Raw genomic sequence first — 22429 nt, 5'->3', positions numbered from 1 at the left:
TGGGATCAGCCAGGGTCTGTATGAGGGAGGCTTCCCAACTCCCTCACAATCCCACTTCTCCCTCCCCCAAAAAACTTGTTCCATACTTCTCCTACCCACATCTAACAACCCTCCAAGTTCACTCCAGGCTCCTTCCCTCTCTCTCAGCTCCTCCATTACCCCTGACTCCCCCAAGCCTTAGCACTGCTTCTGACAGGTGAAGGAAATACAGTTATGTATTGTAATTTAAAATAATTACTCAGAGTTCTGTATTAATGTGCCTAGTAAGGAATCTATTTGTCAAAAAAAATTACCAGAATCTTTTTATTTGGTCTGTATTGCTACAGACATACTTACTGAGAGATATTTTGCAATAAATTACCAAAAAAGTGTTATTTTGACAAATAAAATATGCAGAATTTTAAAATATAGTGTGCAGAATTTTAATTTTTTGATGCAGAATTCCCCCAGGAGTAAATGGAGTAGGAAGTTTATGAATGCAAAATCTAAGGCCCAAATATGACTCATTAATTGACAAGTCACCACAGAGCACTAGAGAACTAAACCCAGGAATCTGATAAACACACTCCACAACCTATATAATCATTCTCATACCACATCAGTATTGTCCTCCAGATCAAAGTAGGAATACATTTACAAACTGGGCCAATATTTATTGCCAGAACAAACAGGATTGCCGATAGACCATTCTACCCAGAACTACTATACTAGCAGAACTGTATCTTAGAAGAGTTGTTCTCTAACTTTTTCCACTCTCCCGCAGACCACTTAAAAATTGCTGAGGGTCTCAGTGGACGACTTAATGATCTTTCCAAATGTTGTCTGTACCATTAGTTAACTATTGTAAAGCACTTTGTATAAATGCTCTATTAAAAAAGCTCTTAACAAACAAACTAGTTTTGGTCTACAAATAAAAGCATACAATTCATATTTTAATATCAGTATTCTTACCTTTCTAATGCGATGGATGTGCCCTCTCCCGCCCCAGCCGTGGCGGCCTCCAAACTGGGGCTGGGAAGGAGGGGGTCTCTCACCGCCACAGCAGCCACACAGCTGAGGCTGGGAAGGAGGGCTGTCTGTCCCCCAGCAGCTGCAGCCCTGAAGGTGGGGAAAGTAACCTTTTTCTCTTGTCGCCACAGCTCTGTGCATCCCAAATTCCCCCCATGCCCTTGTCTCATCCCACTACCCTCTCCCACCTACTTCTTATTCCCCTCAAGGCCACACCTCACTTTACATGTGAATCTTCTCCAGTGTCCAGGCCCCTAATTAGTAGAGCCACACTTGCACAGCTCCACTAAATAGGTGGGTGGCCCTTCACTCATGTGTGGGCTGCCTGAATGGAGCTCACAGACCACTGGTGGTCCACGGACCACAATTTGAGAAGCTCTGCCACAGAAAATTGCACACACACACACACAAAATGGAATCTCTCAAACATCTAGGGCTCAATCCTGCAAAGATTTATTGTGCGCTTCACTTCAAGCACAGTGACTATTCCTTTTGACTAAGTACCCCAATTCTGAAAGCTCATTTGCATGGAGATTCAAACCACAATTTGAGGACTTCTATAACAAACTCCTAACCCTTGTCTGAGTTATTGAAGTGGATGGCTGAGATTGTGTGGCCTGCATTGCACAGGAGGTCACAGTAGATGATCATAATGGTCCCTTCTGACCTTAAAGTCTATGAGACACACAGCACTATAAACTAGGAGAGAGAACAGTGAAATCCCAGAGAAGTGACTAATCATAACTCAGGGGCTAAATTAGATAATCATACCTCAGCAGTTTCTAAAGTGCTTTACTGATTTGTATATTATTAAAGTAGTCTGTGAAATAAAACTGATTATTCATATGCAGGGCCGGCTCTAACCATTCCGTTGCCCCAAGCACGGCGGCACGCCACGAGGGGCGCTCTGCCGCTCGCCGGTCCCGTGACTCCAGTGTACCTCCCGCAGGTGTCCCTGCAGGGGGTCCACAGTTCCGCAGCTCCGGTGGATCTCCCGCAGGTGTGTCTGCGGGAGGTCCACTGGAACCGCCTGCCGCCCTCCCAGCAACCAGCAGAGTGCCCCCTGCGGCATGCCGCCCCAAGCACTCACTTGGCATGCTGGGGCCTGGAGCCGGCCCTGTTCATATGAATCTCACTGGAATTAACTGATATTTATTTAGGATAAAATAAAAATTATCCCAGTTTTGGCCATTTCTAGAACTCAAAATTAACAAAACTTTACAAACATTTACAAATATTTGAATTGAGAACGAGTGCCCCCATAATCATAATCTGATATGGCCCCCAAAAAACTGTCCTAAATCATTTGTATTGTGGTACCATCATAAAAACTCCAGTTAGGGTTAGGCACTGTACAAACATATAGAAAAATAAAAGCATGCTCTCCATTTCAGTGAAAATAGAGGACACTCAGTGGCTCGCAGTATTATGTCCTACACCCTTTGTTATGGAAATTATTATTATCATAGTTTGAATTTTATAACTATAAATAAAAATCTAATAGCTACACCATATGTATAATTTCAGAGAAATTTCATTTTACCCCATTTTTCCTTGAGCTTTTGGGCTAGTTCAGTATAGAATATTTTAACTCACCCATTTCAAATTATTTTCTCTATTCACCATACCTAGGAACAATGTAGTAAAACTGAATGAGATACATGAAATGTATTACTAGTAGAGTGTTAATAATGAGCCAAAAGCATGACATGCAGTGTAGTCAGAGAACTCCATACATGGATAGCACTTGCAGTTTCTGCCGCCCCCTCCCCCGAATCCTCATATATTTACTACATGTGTTTTATTGTCCAATTGGGACATAAAAGTTAAGGGTTAACAAAAGCATAATCAATTTATTTTCAGGATTTTAATAGCAGATCATCAGAATTACGGTTAAATAATTTGATTAAGTTGTGAAAAGTGAAAGTGTTGTGATTTTGAATATTATTACATGAATTAGCAAATGAATGATCAAACTTTGTGTACGCAGCAGAAAGGGAGTTTCTGAATGTAGTCGTTAAAATGGTTTTAAAGAAGGCTACTGGCATTTTGCATCATGCCCAACAAAAACAAATCTCATTAAACATTATTATATGCATATCTGAATATCCTGTAATAAATGTGACTGATAGGAGAGGACTAACCAGTTTGAGGTTATTTGTACATCAGCAAAAAAAGACTTCCATTTTAAGGTGGAAATTTTCATTCTAGTCTAAATGATTAGCACTGTGTAGCCCAAATACTTTGGAGATGTGTTTTTAAACACTAATTTTAAATAACATGTTTTTTTTGGCCTGAGAAAAGCAGAGCATATCAAGCAGCGTTATGAAGATATTCTAAACCTCAGCACACTGACAATAAAGAATCTCCCCAGCACTATGACAATTACAGCTACTCTGATGACCATTAGGGTGTCAATGTTTGCCAATGGTTACTATGCAATAGTATCCAACATTACTACAGTTTCCCCCTGTGTTATCTTTATTTTTTCTTTTGACTAACAAGTACTGACTTTTTAATGTCTTCTAACATATGGAATTTTTTTTTTTTTTAAATTGAGGGTGGAAGGAAACAGGAATTCAAGAGTCATTACATAAAGGATATAAGAGGGTAGCATAAAAAGAAATTAAAAAGGGAGTGCACTAAAATATGAAGTACTCAGAACATAAAGGAATTAATAAGCAATCCTGAAACTCTAAGATACACTTAGCTGCATTTAGGTACAATCTTATAAACCAGATGTGCTGCAGTAGTTAGGCAAAAATGTAACGTTTGGAAGAATTTTAGCCTTAACTGTTAGTTTCCACTTTTGTGGGTTTAAAGCAAGCTCTTAATGTTACTCTCATGTAATCTGTAATTTTCTTTTATGTCCATAAACAAATTACAGTATAGCCTTGGGAGGGTTAAGAAATTTCTGATCTCTATAGGACTTTGCAGTTTTATTTATTTAAACTAAATATATGAGGAGTTAGGAAAGAAAGTTTGTATTCACACAGAAATCATGTCTAAGAGAAAAATGACAAAATTGCCGGTGTACAAATATTCTCTACACTTCACTAAAAAGGAAAATTTAATAACATCACACCTTACAAAACAGGCAAGGAATTAGCTTTATTTTTCTCCACCTGGTATGAGGTTTCTCTGTTTTTTTGCAGACAAGTGCTGGGTACTCAAAAGGCAATCTTATGTTACAAATGCATTTCATTTCTCCAAGTAGAAGCTCAAAGTGAAAATGAAGTTTAGATTATTATACATTTCTAACTAAGCAGATGCAGAGATGCCGGGAGAAGGGAAGGGAAAAATCAAAATTAAAAGAAAAAAAAGACAGCAGAACATGAAAATTAAAAAGGGAGAAAAGTGAATGTCTTTCTAGCGCTTTATGGGACATACGATGTCAGCACATAAAACAGGAATGCTGAGAGCTTAGCATACTGAAAGCCAGATCAATAAAATAAAAGGAAGACTGCCTTGAAGCGAAATTAAAAAAAAAAAAAATGAGTAAAATCAAGTGTGGTATCAGTTCAATGTCAGAGACATCACAATACAGAAAGCGGTTTAAGGATTCAACCAGGAGGGTGGAGTTAATGTTACAGAAGTCTTTTCCATCCATCCTCATAACAGAGGTAGTTTTTGGTTTAGTTTATGTTACTCTGAAAGAGGTTTAAGCTAAAAAAGAAAACCAACCTAATATCAGAATAGGAATGTTGTCACAGGGATTATACAGATATAACTATACCAGTATAACAGGTAAAACTTTTCTGCATTGGTGAGGCCTGAGCAGTCTCAATGATTCAAAGGGGGACAAGAAAGTAAAAGTTGTTTTTAAAAGAAAAGAAGGCAAATGAGTCTCACCTTGGTACTGCCTCACCCTATTTATAGGCAAAGCCTACGACACATTTTGCAGTGTGCTGGATGCACAAACTATAATAAAGGGGGGGAAATTACACAACCATAGAGCCCAGTGGACGTGAAGGACCCTCTCCTTCAACCACCTAAATACGTGTGCATTATTCCCCCACACCCTACTTCTGTTTGCCTCATCCACCTGCTACGGTTTGAAATAAACGGGTCAGCTCTCTGAGGATATGACTGCCCACCTATTTGCTGAAGTGTCTGTGCGGTGCCAGCCCCTCACTGGGGGGCCGCAGGTGCTCCAGGAGAGCAGACCAGGCCCTGCGGCCCACGGGGAGGGGGAGCAGAGTGGGCCCTCCGCCCCCACCTCGAATAACAGGGGAACGGACACGAGTTAGCCCCACATTCCCCACCCAAACCCCAGGGAAGCGGCGGGGGGGAGCAGCAGCAGCCTCGTACGCTGGTTGCCACCCGCCTTCACAGCGAATGAGGCGGCGGGAAGCCCGGAGCCAGCAGGACCCCCCGCGGGGGAGGCTGGACTCCGAGGCGGGGGCAGCTCGCAGGGAAGAGCGCGGCCGTACCCTGGTCTGCGCCCACATGCCCCAGCGCCCACCCGCACGGTCTCCCGGGGCAACGCAAGCGGCGACACGGGCCCAACGCCACCGCTCCCCGCGGAGGGGCCTCGCCCGGCCGCCACCCGCTCACTCCTTACCTGAACCGCTGTGCTCCGCCGGCAGAAGCCACCCGCCCCAACGCCGCCTGCCCGCGCGACAGCAGCCCAGTGCCCGCCCAGCCAAGGGGGCGCAGCGCACACTGCTCCACCCCCCCGCCTGGTGACCTATCACAGCCGCCCAGGCCGCTATGGGCGGGCACTTCGCCCCTAGCCCCGCCTCTTCTCCCTGACAGACAGGGCAGCGGATTCCCACCTTCCCCCTCACCGAGCTAACGGGCAGACCGTGGGCGTTGGGAGCAAGCAAATCCAGGGTAAGTGGGGGGGAGAATAGGCCCTTGGACCTTCCCCAAAGCCAGGGTAAGGGGGCGGAACAAGCTCTGGGACCCCCCACAACTGCAGTGTAAGGGAGGAAACTGGCACTGGAAACTCTAAGCCCCAGTGTAAAGGGGGGACAGGCACTGGGACTCGCCAATCCCAGTGTAACGTGGAAAGACAGGCACCGGGACCCCCTCACCCCCAGTGTAAGTAGAGGAGTAAACCACGCACGGACCCAGCCTTCTCGGTCAGTATTTCCTCAGCTTTTCCAGTAGGGTGACCAGACAGCAAGTGTGAAAAATAAGGACAGGGGTGATGGGGGGTAATAGGAGCCTATATAAGAAAAAGACTCTAGAATTGGGACATCTGGTCACCCTATTTTCCAGCATCATGGCAGGTACCATTTCATTGCATAGCTTATTAGCTCTCATCTCTACCCAGCATCCACAAAGCATTCCCATTTTGGCAGCGTGAAGCAGTTGTTCTCCTCTCTGCCTCATTGGCCATCATTCCGACCCATACGTTGTGGCTGACCTAATGGTGTTTTTTAATTTTCTTTGCATATTCTTGTCACAGAGAATTCCCATCACCTCCCTCTATTTGCATCAACTGCTCTTCCTGTGACTTCTAACATCCGCAATCAGATTGCCATCGTAGCTCAAGACTGAACCAAAATGTTTAAATTGTTGCACAGACTTTACAAACCTGAGTTGTATTCTAACCTGATAAAATCTGTAGTGAAGACAATACCTATGATTGGAACTGGAGTAGTTCTAATGGATAAGAGAAGTCAAGATTTGAGATGCCTGTTTTGGGTCTGTGTGTGATGCTGGGAAGGTCGGAGCTGCAGCTAAATTGATTCTCTATCCCAGCATTTCTCAAATGGGGAGTCCCAGCCACAAAGGGGGGAGACTGACAGCTCCGGCCAGCTCTGAAGGCAGTCCTGCCACCAGCAGCAGTCCAGAAGTAAAGGCAGCAATAGCATATCAAGCCACCCAACCTTTTGCGCTGCTGCTGGCAGTGGCTCTGCCTTCAGAGCTGGGTGTTCCATGACAACAAGGCTGTTGTGATTATGTCACTTCCCTAAGTAACGTCCTTGTTGTCATGGAATGTGATCCTTTTGTAGCATATTTATAAGCAGGATCTGAATGAATTCTCCCCTGACAGCTAGCTGGGTAGGGGAGAGACTTCAGGAGTAGGCTATATTTACATAAACACCCTACTCTGCTTAGATATCCATCAGACAGAGCGGTGTTGTTCAAAGTAATCAGCTTTGGCTGGTTTGGGGTTACAAATCACTTGCAGGGGTAGTGAAATGCTGTTATCAGTGTTGTTGTTGTCGTCGTCGTTATTGTATAAATAAAGGGGAACAGAACTGTGCTTAACCTGTCCCAAATGAGGGGGTCACCCTCCGCTGAAAGAACCTTGTTAAGTCAGGGGCTCGAATGCCAGAGCTCTATGAAAGTAAGAGGGGTGGGGACAAGTGTCTTAGCTAGGAAATGTGGACATTATCTAAGGGTCCCCAGCCTGGTTTAATCTATTCCTTCCTGTTGTTCAAAGATAGAGCTAAATAGGCTTTAGGAGGAGCCTTTTTATTATGTTAAAGTGCTCAAATGACAGGTGAAATTGCTTCTGATATGGCAGTGTTTCTACCTAGCTTGCAAAGAGCTGAAAATCACTAAAGCCTTGTCTATGCTTGGGGGTGGGTAGGAATGATCTAAGATATGCATCTTCAGCTATGAGAATAACTTAGCTGAAGTCAACGTATCTTAGATCAACTTAGAATCACTTCGCGTCCTTGTGGCATGGGATCGACAGCTGCCACTCCCCCTTTGAATTTGCTTCTGCCTCTTGCTGAGCTGGAGTTCAGCAATCAATGGGAGAGAGATCGGGGATCGATTTATCGTGTCTACACTACACATGATAAATCGATCCCTGATAGATCGATCACTATCCGCCAATCCAGCGGGTAGTGTAGACGTACTCTAAGAGACTGACCTGCAGAGGTCACAGCAGAGAAGCAGGTGGCACTGGCAGCAGAAGGTGACTGACAGTGGGCTGGCGAGGCAGGCAGCCAGCAAGCCAGAGCAGGTGCTCAGATGGCAGAGCAAGCAATGTGCCCTCTTCCTTGGGTGAGAGCTGAACTGACATACATATGTACCTCTGAATCTCGAGGTCCTCATTGACCACGGAAACAGAGACAGGCACAGAAAAGGACCTTTTGGCTGTAGAACTCAATATGATAGGAAGGCTCTGAGATGGAAGGGACTGCCCCACACAGTCTGGGTTGGTTGGTGTCCTGGTTGCAGGATTCATAATCATAAAACTGTTTGTGGCATTTTCCCTAATTAATGTTAGGTGACTTCTCTCCTTTTATTTAAAGTTTCTTTTCTACATTCAGACTCTGTGCTTGCATGTGGGGAAATATTGCCTCTCAGAGGCACCCAGGGGAGGTGCGTAGTTTTCACAGGTTACTAGATGGGGGCTCGGGCTGGTTCTGTGTTGCACTGTTGAAAAGGAACCCCTAGATATTGAATCCTGCCCTGGTTGCTGCTTGCTCCACCTGGCAGAAGAATTACATATTGTTGAAGACAGCCAGCCCCCACTCTAAAAGCAGGAAAAAATAGGTAGCAAAAATAAAAAAAAATACAGTACTGTAATTTCTTAAATAAATTAATTTTGTTAAAATGGATCATTTGGTTGTACATGGTCTGAAGAGGAGAGCTGAAGTCGACATAGATGGTGGAGAACAAGAGTTAGGAATCGTAAGTGTGGTAAAAAAGCGCAAAAACCAGAAAATACTGGTTTTTATTTGCTATTTGGATTTACTTACACTGGCTCAGAAGACATTCCAAGTCCCACTGTGTTTTGTGCAGAGAAGTTTTGGTCAATAACAGCCTAAAACCAAATAAAATATAGTGACTTATATACGTGGAGAAGTCTGTGGAATTTTTTAAAAGAAATCTTCATGAACTTGAGCAGCAAAAAGCGTTATATGTAAATCAGCAACTGTGACACCCAAAACTCTGGAGGTGTCTTACGCTGTTTCAATTTTAATTGCCAGGGCAAAAAAACCTCTTATTCTTCCTGCAGCTAAACAAATATGTGAGATTCTGACTGGCAAAGATTCTGCCACTCAGCTAAACTATCAAATGATACAGTGAGCTGTCATATTGACAATATGTCCAATGACATACAAGAGCAAGTGAAGGAAAGGATTAAAAAGAGCAAGTTTTTTTCCTTACAGATTGATGAATCCACTGATGTTTCAGGAGCAGCACAGTTACTGGTCTATGTTCAGTACATTTGAGAAAACACAGGTAAAGAAGACTTTCTCTTCTGCAAGGCACTGCCAACATATATTATGGAAGAGGAAATATTTAAGCTCCTTGATGCCTTTATAATGGGGGAACACATTAACTGGAACAGCTGTGTAGGAATCTGCACTGATGCTGCAAAAGCTATGTCTGGTACCAAGAGTGGACTTCTTGACAGACTTACAGAAGTGGCCCTAGAAGCCTAGTAGACACTGAATGACTCACAGAGAGGCTCTTGCTGCAGGAACATGGATCCCTATCTTAAATCAATTTTGAATCAATAGCAATTGTTATTTTTATTAAAGCAAAGCCACTGAATTCATGACTTTTTAAAAGTCTCTTCGGAGAAATGGGATTGGAGCATCAGCACTTATTACTGCACACAGAAGTTCGCTGGCTGACACAGGAAAGGGTTCTAACTCATCTGTTTGAATTGAGAGATGCAGTGCGTTTGTTTCTGACTGAAGTGGATTCCTTCCTGACGAAGCATTTAAGTGACATCAAATGGTTGGCAGCACTCACATATTTAGCAGACATTTTTGATTGTTTAAATTCATTGAATGAGTCACTACAAGGAAAAGAAACTAATTCTCAAACTCAATGACAAAATTAATGCCTTTGCTAAAAAACTGGATCTGTGGAAGTCACAAGTCAACAACAAACATTTTCAAATAATTTGCTATCATTTTTTTGGTGAGGGGAGGTCATCACAACCTGAAATATTTTCAAAGGGAAGCCCAACAAAAAAAAAGTTTGAGAACCCCTACTCTAGCCTTTCATTCACATAAAAGCAGTATGCTAGGTTTGCTGAAGCTACTATAGCTCTACTTGCTTTGCCACATCATGGCCATGGGTGAACTTTTCTTTTAAAACCCCAGATTTCTTCAGTATCTAACTAGAATACATGAGATGAATGGAGGGGATAGTCTTAGATACTAAGAGGCTATCCATGTAAGGCATACTAAGTGGTCCCCATCACTGTAGAGTCTAAGCTCCTTATAATCTTTCATGTGTTTGTCCTCACAACACCCTTCTGAGGCAAGAAAGTACTATTACCCATATTTTACAGACAGGGAAGGGGCACAGAGAGGCCAAGGTCAGACAAAAAGCTGGAAATTGAACTCTGGTATCTCAAGACCCAGGCAACTATTCTTCTTCTGTATTAAGTTTAAGACCTTGACATTAAGACCACTACACTACACTCTAACCACCTAGCCAAGCAACAGATACAAAATGATGTCAGTATTAGAGAATAAACCTGTGTCTCACCTGATGCTGGCTATTTTAAATCCAATAGAGTGCTAGAAAACATTTTTTCCATCTAAGTCTTTATGCTTCAGAAGTGGTTCCAGACTTGGTGAAACCAATTTCAATTTACAAAATAATATTTTAGACCCATTATAAGAATAAAGAAAATATTTTAAAATGGAATGCACTTTTATTGAGATGGATGAATAAAATATACATGTATGCTCAGTAATATGGGTCTGTTATAATAAAAGACAAATATATATTGTTTTAAATTGGAAGCTGAATTAAAATAGAGATAACAGTTGTCATGGTACAAATCCCCACTCTGAACCTTAGCGTCCAAAAGATGGGGTACCAGAATGAATTTCTCCAAGCTTAATTACCAGCTTAGAACCTGTAGCGCTGCCACCAACCAGGAATTCCAGTGCCTGGTACACTCTGGTCCCCCCAAAACCTTGCCCGGGGAACCCCAAGACCCAGACCCTCTGGATCTTAACACAGGGAAAGTAAACCCTTTCCCCCAGCGTCTGCTTTCCCAGGCTTCCCCTCCTGGGTTCCCTTGGAAGATCACTGTGATTCAAACTCCTGAATCAACAAACAGAGAGGACACATTCACCTTCCTCCCTCCTTCTCTTTCCCCCTTCCAGACTCTTCCTGAGAGAGAATGTAATCCTACACAGAGAGAAATTAGCCTCTCTCTCCCCCTTCCTCCTTTCCCCACCAATCCCTGGGTGAATCCAGACCCAGTCCCTGGGGTCGCTCACCAGAATAAAAAAACAATCAGGTTCTTAAAAAGAAGAACTTTAATTAAGAGAGAAAAAAACAGTAAAAATTATCTTTGTAAATTTAAAATGGATTAGTACAGGGTCTTTCAGCTATAGACACTGGAGTACCCTCCCAGCCTAAGTATACAAGTACAAATTTAAATCCTTTCAGCAAAATACAATTTGAACTCCTTTCAGCCAATCACACAATTAAACTCCTTCAGCCAAATGCACAATTAAAACTCCTTCCAGCCAAATGCACATTTGCAATAAAGAAAATAAAACATAAGCCTAACCACTTTATCTATCTTAGTACTCACTATTGTACTTAAAGAGCCTTTCAGGGAGATTGGAGAGAAACCTGGTTGCATGTCTGGTCCCTCTAGTCCCAGAGTGAACAACAACCAAATTCTAACAGGCACACCCAGAACTTCCCTCCCTCAAGATTTGAAAGTATCCTGTCCCCTGATTGGTTCTCCGGTCAGGTGACACCCAGGCCTACTGAACTTGTTAACCCTTTATAGTCAAAGGGATATAAAGTACTTCTGTTCTATTAACTTTTCTTATCTGTTTATGACAACAGTAAAGAAGAAAACTGAAGAACCACAAGTAAATGTTGTTAGTATTGACAGTAAAGTTTAGATTTTGTTTATTGAACAGTTCTTGTTATAAACTTGTTAAAAGAGGAGAAATATGTTTCCCTCTTGTTATTTTAATGATTGACAATTATTTACCAATATGTTATACATGCAAATATGTTTGAATGGAAACACACAAAGTAGAATTTGTGTAATATCTACTGGGCCATATTCTCAGATAATGTAATTTGCTGTAATTCCATTAATTTATACCAGTTGAATATCAGGCTCTTGGGCTTGGTCCTCAGCTTGTGTGAAGTTGTACAGTTCCGTTGAAGGAAATTGAGTTATGCTAATTTACATCAGTTGAGGATTTAGTATAGAGGCTTGATTAGTGATATTTAATCAAATTTTCCCTTTTACTTCTCATTTCATCCAAAGAGAGCTCAACCCTGCTCACAGTGGAATAACCAAATTTGGACCCCAACTATTTCAGTAGCTGCTCATACAGCTCAGTCCACTGACCTTCAGAGCATGGTAGAAAGGTTACCTTTTTAGGTAGGCCTTGGCTGGTACTGCTGGCTTAATGTTGTCCCCGTGAATTAGAAACATCTAACCAATTTGAACTTGCACTTAAAACTTTATGGAAATCATAGGCATCTGTGATGGGGTGTCCACCCCCACAGAAGGCAGAATAGGTTAAATTAGGTCAATTAAGCTTATATTCTGCACCTGGAGGAGAGGCAGGGAAAAGTAAACCTAACGGAAGACAAAGTTCAGCTGGGAAGTAGCAGATTGGGCCTGTATACAGGGATTAAGCTGTGAATAGAAAGGCGCTGGACTACAGGGACAGACTTAAGGTTTATTTGGTGGGGTATTTGCTTAGGAGTTTGATGGATGATCTATTAAAGCCAGGGCTTTCTATAAATTGTGATTGGTTTCTGTGTACGTGTATTTGGCATAAATGTGGACTTCCTCATTTTTCATGTCTGGGTGGTGGTTGTGCTTGAGCAACTTTTACTGTTACAGAATATTTTGTTTGGGTGTTCAAATCAAGTAAGTTTAAGAGCAAGGTTTTCACCTTTGCATACAGAGGGTCATGCCATGCTCTAATGATTTAGGCTCCAATCCTGAAATTGTTAATTCCAAAGTACAGTCTCCAGATTCCTTCTAAGAAGAGAACAAAAATAAACCAGTTTTGGGAAAGCTTGGAAATGTGCTTAGTGCAGGTAGGAGAAAAAATGCCAAAAATTCACTAGAATCCTCTTCAAGTCCAAATACTAAATTTTCCTAAGCATACAGCCTCACTGAAATCAATAGATAATGAAGACCTAGAGAAAAAATGTAAAACTCCCTATGTGCAGAAGGCAAGAAGTTAGATGCTGTTGCAGAGACACAATAATGTCACTAAGGAAATAACACCTTTGAGTCAAGATATTTCAGAATGGAGCAGCAAGGGAGTCACTTTTGACAGTGAGTGCCCAACTGATTGGAATGTCAGCATCGAAATATGTTAGGTCACCTTCAGAGAACAGGTTTTTTAGAGCAGAGACTAGATAAAGGAACTAGAAAAAGAGCCTGTTCTATATACTCTAATCCCACAATGCTAGATTTCATCAGAAGTTTGAATAATGAATTCAGTGAAGACTTAGAAAAGAACATATTAACAAGCAACTAGTGAATGTGTAAGTGTCCATACATCCCAAATATGCAAATCAACGGAATTGCCACAGTGTGAAATCCAAATCAACTGAATGCATGTATCCTGCTAGAGTTCTAACATTAGATACCTATCAGGAGACGTTTGTGATGATACAGGCGCATTGGATAAAAAACTATTACTATGCGATCTGGAAAGAGGAGGAATTCTCGGTCATTTGATGACACTCTAAATGGAGAGAGAAATCAGACTGAGAATACTGCAAAAAGGATTCTGTTTTGGATGACATTGTGTCTTCGGATGTGGTTTCAGAAAAGATAACCAAGTCAGAGAAAAAAATTAAATCTCAGACTCCTGAATGGAATTCTTCCACCTTGAGAAACCAGGACATCAAGGTTGGATCAAATCACAAGGGACACCTAAAATTGAATCTGACAAAAGTAACAACTACAAATTTCATCCCCATTCAGAAGAAGATCATTTAAAAAGAGTCAATCTTATGGAGTCCCTGTTTCTCCCACTAGTTTGAAGAATCAGGTAAAAGATTTTTTACCAAAAAGACAGTTTATCCAACCTGTGGTAGTAATAAATAATAAAACCAAAACCCAAAAATATTTCACCACACCTTCTGGTGAAAGCTATGTGGAAACTTCCACAGTTTCCTCTACTGATAACACAGAGAAGCATCACTTGCTCACTTTCTGAAAGTAAAACTGAATCCAAGACAGCAAAATGTGTAAAAATGGAGCTCTGATGGAGGAGCTCTTTTCTGTACTGAAGGGACTAAAAATAGAAAAGTAGACAAATCAACTGAAAAACAAACAGGTTCTGATTTAGACAGCTCAGAGCTGAGAAACTTATGTTTAGATGTTTCCAGATCTACAGTGAGAACTAAAGTTATGGGATCTCTCTTTAACCACACCAGCAAAGTAGATGCTAGTGCTTGCTCTTTAAGACAAGCAGATGTAGAACCCACCACTATTAATAAGGACAGTTTGTTACCTAAAATAACATCTTTACAGCCCCCCAACAAAATGAAATCTTCCAAGATAATGCTAATAGAGCAATTAATACAACCTCAAAATCCCACCAACCTGAAGAACAAATATTGCTATCAAACACAGAGATCAGGTCACCTTGTAAAGATTATAAATATCCCTTAAAATCTGATGTAGTTTTCAAAGAATCAGAATTAGAGCAGAATATGCTTTCTCAACTACAAAATGAAGGCAAAAAGACAAAAAACAGGAGAGTGTAACAAAAACAATTTAGAAAATATACAGACATTAGAGCAAAATATTGTCAATGTTCAGAAAAGCCCAAGTAACACTTGTAATGTTTTTGATGGTGATAATGAGAGCATTTTCGAGTCCCCATCGGACACAAAAAAGTTTACCGAAACAATCAAAAATCTAGACAGATCAATTTGTATAGCCCATAAGAAGAAAAGGCCAAAGCTTCCAAAGTCCCCCGCAACCACTTTACCAAGTCTAGTATCAGAGGGGTAGCCATGTTAGTCTGGATCTGAAAAAGCAGCAAAGAGTCCTGTGGCACCTTATAGACTAAGAGACCTATTGGAGCATGAGCTTTCGTGGGTGAATACTCACTTTGTCTACATGCGTCTGACAAAGTGGGTATTCACCCACGAAAGCTTATGCTCCAATATGTCAGTTAGTCTATAAAGTGCCACAGGACTCTTTGCTGCTTTTACAATGTCTCCAATTCATGAAGACAATTTAGAGAAAGTATTTAATCCCACTATATTTAGTTTATTTTGTGAATAAAGAGAGAAAAAGCACAGGATCTAGCACCAGCCTTGTAATTTAAAATACAAAGCCTAGAAATTGAAGCCAGAGTCAGAACCAAGCGTGCTTCTACAGAACAAAGTACACTTTTCAAATTACTCTTGTCATCCAAAAGAGATTAACCTGCACTGATTCAGGAAGTAAATGGAAAAGAGAACAAGGATGGTAAAGATGGTGAAATTAAGCAGTTCCGTCTGGAAAAAGTACTGTCTTCTCAAGCTTGCTAATATTTACAACTAAAGAAAAGATATTTACTCCCTTTATAACCTCAGTAAACACCATCAGAACAACTTTCACAGCTGACTCCTAAGGGATGCCTGCTTTACAACTTGATGCAGCCAGACCATTCAACATACCTCAAAAGTCTGGGTCCTTTTCAGGTTCAAAAGTTCCAAGTAACATGGAAAAATATTTGCAAACAGATAATGTGAAAAAAGAACTAAATTTACAAATGCCAAACTATGAAAGCACTGACAAAAGTTTCTCAAGCTCATTAAAGTCTAGCTGATACGAACCAAATGTCCCTGCTGGTTTATTAGATGGGGAGGCATTTTCAGGAAACAGCTAAAACAAAATCCATCCCAGACCTGACCAGATTCTGATATATAATGAAACAAACTTTCACAAGAATGGTACATAGATAAAGCTGAATTCTGTATGAGAAACCAAATTTTGAAGGACCTCTATTCCTCTGGAGGAAGGAGAACAGAAACTCACTAATATTTGGGGTGAAAATACTTCAGAAGAAAAAGATTAATGTATATTTGCAAAGCTTGCAGTGACTAATTACATTAAACATATAGTAAAAGATCTGCCAAATTAACTTGTATACTGAACCCAGAAGGGGGTAGGAATTGTAACTTCATTTTTTGACGACAAACAGGAAACACATATTTGGCACAAGACAGCAGACTTGTTCTCTAAAAGTAAATTGGAGCACAGGGCTAATTTCTGAAGAACCTGGTTTCCAGGGAGTCTCTTTAATGTTAGTTCCTGGTGAATATCCTAATTTAGTGTTTTGGGAGAAGATGGAAATATAGATTAGGTCCATGAGATAGATCCCTTGAAAAAGGATGGCCACAAAGTTTAATCCATTGGAGAACCAAAGGTGGTAATTTATGAGAACTCTCTCTTTGAAGGTAAATATATGAAACTGGAATCAGAAATATTCACACTTACTGAGGAAGGAAAGCAAAAAGAAGTACCGGTAGGAAAGAAGACACTGCCATTTACATCAGTTGGGTCCATAAAAGTGTTTGGAGGTATTTGGACTGCTTACAAGAAATTAGTTTGCAGGTCATCATTTGCAGGAGGAAGGTGTGTACCAGGAATGGAAAGATAGGAGTGGTTACAGTGAAGAACTCGGAGATTTCACAAACTCCCATATGATAACATTCAGTGAAAAATACTTTGGGAGTAAAGGTTCCAATATTAATGTTTTAGGAATTATTTCCAATTTGAGAGACACTTGGAATGGCTGAGGACACAATCGATAAACGTGTTAAGTGAAGAGTGGGTTGTCCATGAGAATCCTGATTTTACAAGAGAGCAATACTTGATAAAAGACTGTATCTCAGAACTGAGGCTTGGGTAAGCCACAAATTGTAAGATCTTTTCAGTTCAGTCCATAGTTGTGGATACTATCAATAGCCAAATGGGGAAATTCAATGTCCAGTTATTTTCATAACCAGAATTCAAAGGTTACAGCCAAATATTTGAGAAAAAATCAATTATATTGATGTTTCATTTGCTATAACATCTTCAAAGATTTTGGGTGGCAGATGGATTGCCTATGATAAAGAAGATTTCTCTGGTAGTCAGTATATGTTAGAAGAAGGAACCTATCCTAATTTTTCTGCAATGGGATGTCCATCCCAAACAAACCTTAAATCTCTATATGTTATAAACATTAAGCTTTCTGAGCCAGTCATAGTCCTCTTTGAAAAGGAAGGTTTCAAGGGGAAGAAAATTGAATTTACTAAAGAAATCTTAAATCTTCAGTTCCAAGGATACAATCTTCAAATCGTTTCAATTCAAATTCTTGGTGGAATGTGGATAATCTATGAGTACAGTAATTATAGAAGACATCAGATGCTGTTGTCACCAAATGAAATCCCAGACTGGTATAAGTTAAGTGGCTATCACCAAACAGGTTCCCTACATACTTTATTACAGAAACATATGTACTTTAGAATTTGAAATAAGGAAAGTTTATGTCAACTGATAGAAATATAGATTATTTGAATCTTCTCAGAGCACAGGTTACAGAATATACTAGGTTAGATGACCAGGTCTGGGGTTATCAAGAGGGATTCAAATGCAGGATGGCTGACTATTTCTGCTTGACAGTTGTAGGAAATCTTATAGTTCCTAGGCCTTTCACTCAAGCAGAGTGAAGACAAACAATATTAACATGTTAATCTTGATGCCAGGATCCATAGCAACCGGAGTTTAAGAATTGAATTGAAATGATATAATAACATGAGAAAAGAGAATAATGGAAGCAAGGGGTGGTTATACCAATAGGAGAACCTGGCATATTACATACAAGACCTGCTGCATATAGACCTATTGTCCTCACATCATATGTGGGCAAAATTATGGGAAGAATGATAAATGAGAGCTTAGTAGCCTATTTGGAAAAAAATGAAATTATAAACTGTGTCCTGGTTTCGAGAATGGAATATACACAGTTGATAATATTGTAAGATTAGAAACAAATACAAAAAGCCAGGAGGAACAGAGAGTTCACTACAAAAGCAGTTTTCCCTCTCTTGGTATTGACACCTCCTCATCGATTATTGGGAGTGGACCACATTCACCCTGACTGAATTGGCCTTGTCAACACGGGTTCTCCGAGTTGTAAGGTAACTCCCTTCTCTTCATGTGCCAGTATATTTATGCCTGTATCTAATTTTTACTTCATGCCCCTGAAAAAGTGGGTTTTTTACCCATGAAAGCTTATGCCCAAATGAATCTGTTAGTCTTTAAGGCACCACTAGACTCCTTGTTGTTTTTGTGGATATAAACTAAGATGGCCACCCCTCTAATAGAGAGTTAATGATAATTGTCTTTCTGGACATTGAAAAAGCATTTGACATGCTAAGGAGGAAAGGCTTGCTGTACAAACTAGCAGGAAGTGGAATAAAGGGAAGACTGTTCTGGTGGGTAAGAGACTTTTGAAGTAATAGAACTATGCAAGGCTTTGTCGAATATTTATAAACATATTAATGGCACTCCGCAGGAGAGTGTTATCAGACCACCCTGTTTAATATTATGATTAATAATTTCCCGGGGAATATACAGGCAGGAATAGGTATTTGTGGATGACTGTGCTATAAGAGCCAAACATAGAAGACTTAGAATAGCTATGGAGAGAACCAGTGAAGTGTTATGGCGGATTTCAGAATGGGGATATACTTGGGGATTTAAGTTCTCATTTGGTAAAACAAATGGAAAGATCTTCACAAAAAGGAAGGTTGGGGAAGAATGGAACCTATATCTCTACAGAGAAAAAATACATGTAGTTCAAAATTTTGCATTCTTAGGAGTTATGTTCGATAACAAACCAATTTAGAAGGATCATATAAAGACTAAATGAAAAGACATACATCTATTTAAAAGTATTGCTGGGAAAAATTGGGATGCAGATAAGAACACATTGCTGATGCTGTGTAGGGTATTAATAAGACAAGTTTTACATCATAGACGCTAATCCTTTAATTCAACTTCTAAATCATCAGTTAAAAAATTAAAGTCAATCAAAGCCCAAGCTCTGCAAATCACATGTAGTGCTAGTATTATAACTCCATTGTGTGTGCTGCAGGTAGCAACCAGAGAAATACCTATACATTTAGGAATGAAATTGTTAGATTTAAAATTTTGGGAGAAGGTTAATGGAAATAGTGAAGATAAGAGTACTAAATGGATATATAAGGATTGTTGGGAATCAGGGGCCATGGATTCTTCCTAAAAGTTGGGGGCCCATGAGGCCCCACCCCCCTCCATAGCCCCATCTCTGGCCCTCCTCTTCCCCTGATGCCCTGCCCTCCTGGACAAGCTGGAATCTAGAACTGGGCCAGGGAGCCTGAGCCCCTCCACTTGCCCGGGGTGGGGAGGCCTGAGAGCAGCCCCCGTCCCGTCCCCCAGGGCAGGTGGAGGCTCCATGGCTCACCACAGCTGCCCATGTGGCTCTTATTCCTGACCCAGCTCCAGATTCTGGCTTGGCTGGGAGGCGGGGCTTCAAAGGGAAGAGGAGTGGCAGGGGTCTGGGCTTGTGGCAAAAAAGTGTATGGTCCAGGCCTGTTCACTTTCAAAAGTGGGAGAGCAATGGCCCCTTGACTCCCCCTGTTCTGGAACCCTTGTTGGGAATTAAGTAGACAAAAAATAACTGAGCACCACAAATGCCCACATGTTAACAGGGTCAAAGGTTGTGTAAAATATTTGGATGAAAAGAAATAAATTAAAATCTCTATTAGAGGAAATCAAACTATAGCTGGACAGTTGGCTCTCCAGTTTTAGATTTGGAATTATACAATAAAACAAATATGAGCAGGACTGTCAAATATGATGATTAAAGTTTATGAGATTATACATAGCAAATGAGGCCAGCATTGCCAAATCTATATTGTCAGCTCTAGTGATGACAACACTGGTAGAGTGGGAATAGACTTTTGTGTCCCTGAATTTGGAATTAAAGACCATCTAATCTTGTGGCCATTATGATGAGTATACTGTTGGCACTGATCTGGATAAGGGACATATACCCATCTGTGAAGGTCTATGCCCCTAGGGTCAGGGCAGAGTGGCCTAGCGGCCAGAGTCTATAGGGCAGCTGTTAGGTGCAGGGCAGCATGGCCTAGCAGCCAGAGTCTATAAAGTAGCCTTGGGGTGCTGGCCAGTGTGGCCTAGCAGCCAGAGTCTATTAGGGTGGGCGCCCATCAAAAGATGTGGCGGCCCCAGTAGGAGAGTCCATGCCCACCTGACTCCACTGGGTCCCAAGCCAGGGCCCTAACAAGGCATAGCAACTTGCCACTGACTCAGCAGGGGGGTCCTACTGAAACATGCTGAAATTTCCCAGCTGGGAGGTACCACTCCATCACCACCACCCCCCGGGTCACTTCCTACCAGTGTCTGAGTTGGGGTCTTCCAGGAGACATCAGGTCCTCTGTGGTCAGTTGGGCCGATCGCCTCCAGTGGCTCCTCCAGTCACCGGGGTACAGGCGGTCCCAGGGAGACTCTGATTCCCAGCACAGTCAAGGACTGTGGCTGACCCTCCACAGGAGCTTCCCAGACAGGTCCTTCCCCTGCGACCTCCAGCCCAGAATGAGCTGGGGTTCCTCCTTTTATACTGCTAGCACATTTGGAGCATGCCCTGTCCCACCAGGGAGCTGGAACTTCTGGTGTCAGTAATATGGGCTTAAACCTGTCTGGGCTAGTGCAGTGTAAGCAGACCTTGTCACACCTTCTATGACTGATATCCTATCTGACACTTTATTGGGTATAATAGCAATTAGAAAGGGAGCCCTGGAAAACAGAAATTACATAATATTGTTCTTAAATAAAGAGATAGTACAACTAGGTATACATATAGTAATAGTGTGGATTCCAGTGTATATCAGGATACTGGTCAATGAAAAGGCAGATAAAGTGCCTAAAGCAGCTAAGAGTGCCTTAAAAATGAGGACGTTGATATAAAGATTCCTCTGAGTACACAGAACTTCAAAAGTTTGGTTAAGAGTGAAATTAAGGAGCAATGGCTAGAACAATGGATCAAAGAGAAAAAAAGGATGAAGGTGCTGTGAAATATGTCCTAAACTTGAGGATAATGGTATACTTAATAGCTATGATAGAAGAAGTAAAATAACTATTTTTAGATTGCCAACAGGTCACTGTGACCCAAATAGTAATTTATATTTACTAAACAAGTACAAAGACTGGTTGTGTGACACATGCAAAGCTGAAGAAACAGTTAAGCATCTGCTGTGGCAATGCAGGGAGAATTACACAGAAAGAAAGATTCTTTATGAAGAACTGAGATGCCTCAAGGTGAAAGAATATGCCTCAAGGTGAAAGTCTGAAAGGATTAGTGAGAGTACTGGGGAAGTGCAATAGTATAATAAAGCATTACTTTTGCTTTTTTATGGATACGAGACTGGGTGAGAGGAAATAGATTTTTGCTTATGTAAAAATTGCAGTGGGTGGTGGTTCCAACCCCCCACGTGTTAAGGGCTGGAAAAAGAAAAGGAAAGAAGAGGACTGCAGGGGAAGTAGTCTGCAGTCACTTCCTGGGAGAAGTGAGGTTTGTTTGGGGCTACAGAGTTTAGCAAGAAGTCAGGGTGGGGGGAGGCAGTAGTCTACAGTTGTTCCCCGAGAGGAAGGAATTGAGGTCAGCAAACCCAGAGGGGGATAGGGCCATAAGATAGAGAAGGAAAGGAGGAAGGAATCCAGGGAAATAGCAATGTGGACTGGGAGCAAGTAGACCGTAGTTGCTGTATATAGGGGTCCCTGGGCTGGAACCTAGCATAGAAGGAGGTAGGGGGGAGCTGCATTTCCCTACCTGGTTTGGCAAGGCTAGAGGGCTAAGTTGTGAAGAGGGAGCACTGTGAATTATGTTACAAAAGACTACTTCAGCAATGGATTGACCATTGGCAGGGGGAACCATATGGAATGAAAGCTGCTACTCTATGCCTGGCCAGGAGGTGGCCATCACAGCACCATCCTCCCATACTGATATCAATATGAGTTTTGACATCCATTGATTTTGATGAGAGTAGGAAAGGGACCAATAATAAATAGATACTAAGGATACATTTATAAAACAATCTAAAACATAATTTTTTTTTAAATCTAATGATTTGCTGGAATATAGACTCTTGAATGACTCTTGAGTATGAATCAATTGTAACATCATCTTGAAAACATGGGAAATGAATACTCATCTGCCATACAGCCTTTTCTGTCTGGAGGGTAGGATGCCTTGCATATTTCGTTATGCAAAACCACACCAACAGCCATCTGGGTGCAAACAAAGGCCCCAGAACAGATGGGAGACTGAGTTATTTGCTTTTGATGTTGCCCAACTAATAGATTATTTAGTAGTTTTCTTGAGCATTACATCCAAGACCTAATATGTGGCATAAAACGATAACCTAGTTAATGCTCATTTTGCCTCTCTATGAAGGCCAAAAAGAGGTAATATCACTT

The 22429-nt window shown here is 41.3% G+C and overlaps 1 protein-coding gene and 2 pseudogenes across 6 annotated transcripts in view; 2 read left to right on the top strand and 1 right to left on the bottom strand.

Moving 5' to 3' along the window:
• CYRIA (CYFIP related Rac1 interactor A) overlaps positions 1–5649 on the bottom strand; it is a 91491-nt gene extending 85842 nt beyond the window's left edge. For 5 of the 6 annotated variants that reach the window (XM_075063665.1, XM_075063668.1, XM_075063667.1 and 2 more), the window contains exon 1: positions 5573–5649. The gene's annotated coding sequence lies outside the window, so the exon portion shown is untranslated. The remainder of the gene's footprint in view (positions 1–5572) is intronic. The other variant, XM_075063669.1, reaches the window with a different exon arrangement.
• A 7208-nt stretch (positions 5650–12857) lies between these two features.
• Positions 12858–14581, top strand: LOC142046532 (uncharacterized; annotated as a pseudogene).
• Positions 14582–15879: 1298 nt separating this feature from the next.
• LOC116834734 (beta/gamma crystallin domain-containing protein 1-like) lies at positions 15880–17635 on the top strand (annotated as a pseudogene).
• Positions 17636–22429: the final 4794 nt, after the last annotated feature.

The sequence above is a fragment of the Chelonoidis abingdonii genome, chromosome 3, assembly GCF_003597395.2.
Source record: "Chelonoidis abingdonii isolate Lonesome George chromosome 3, CheloAbing_2.0, whole genome shotgun sequence".
In the NCBI taxonomy this organism is placed as follows: Eukaryota; Metazoa; Chordata; order Testudines; family Testudinidae; genus Chelonoidis; species Chelonoidis abingdonii.
The sequence above is the reverse complement of the archived record's forward strand: the minus strand, read 5'-3'. Positions and strand labels throughout refer to the sequence as shown.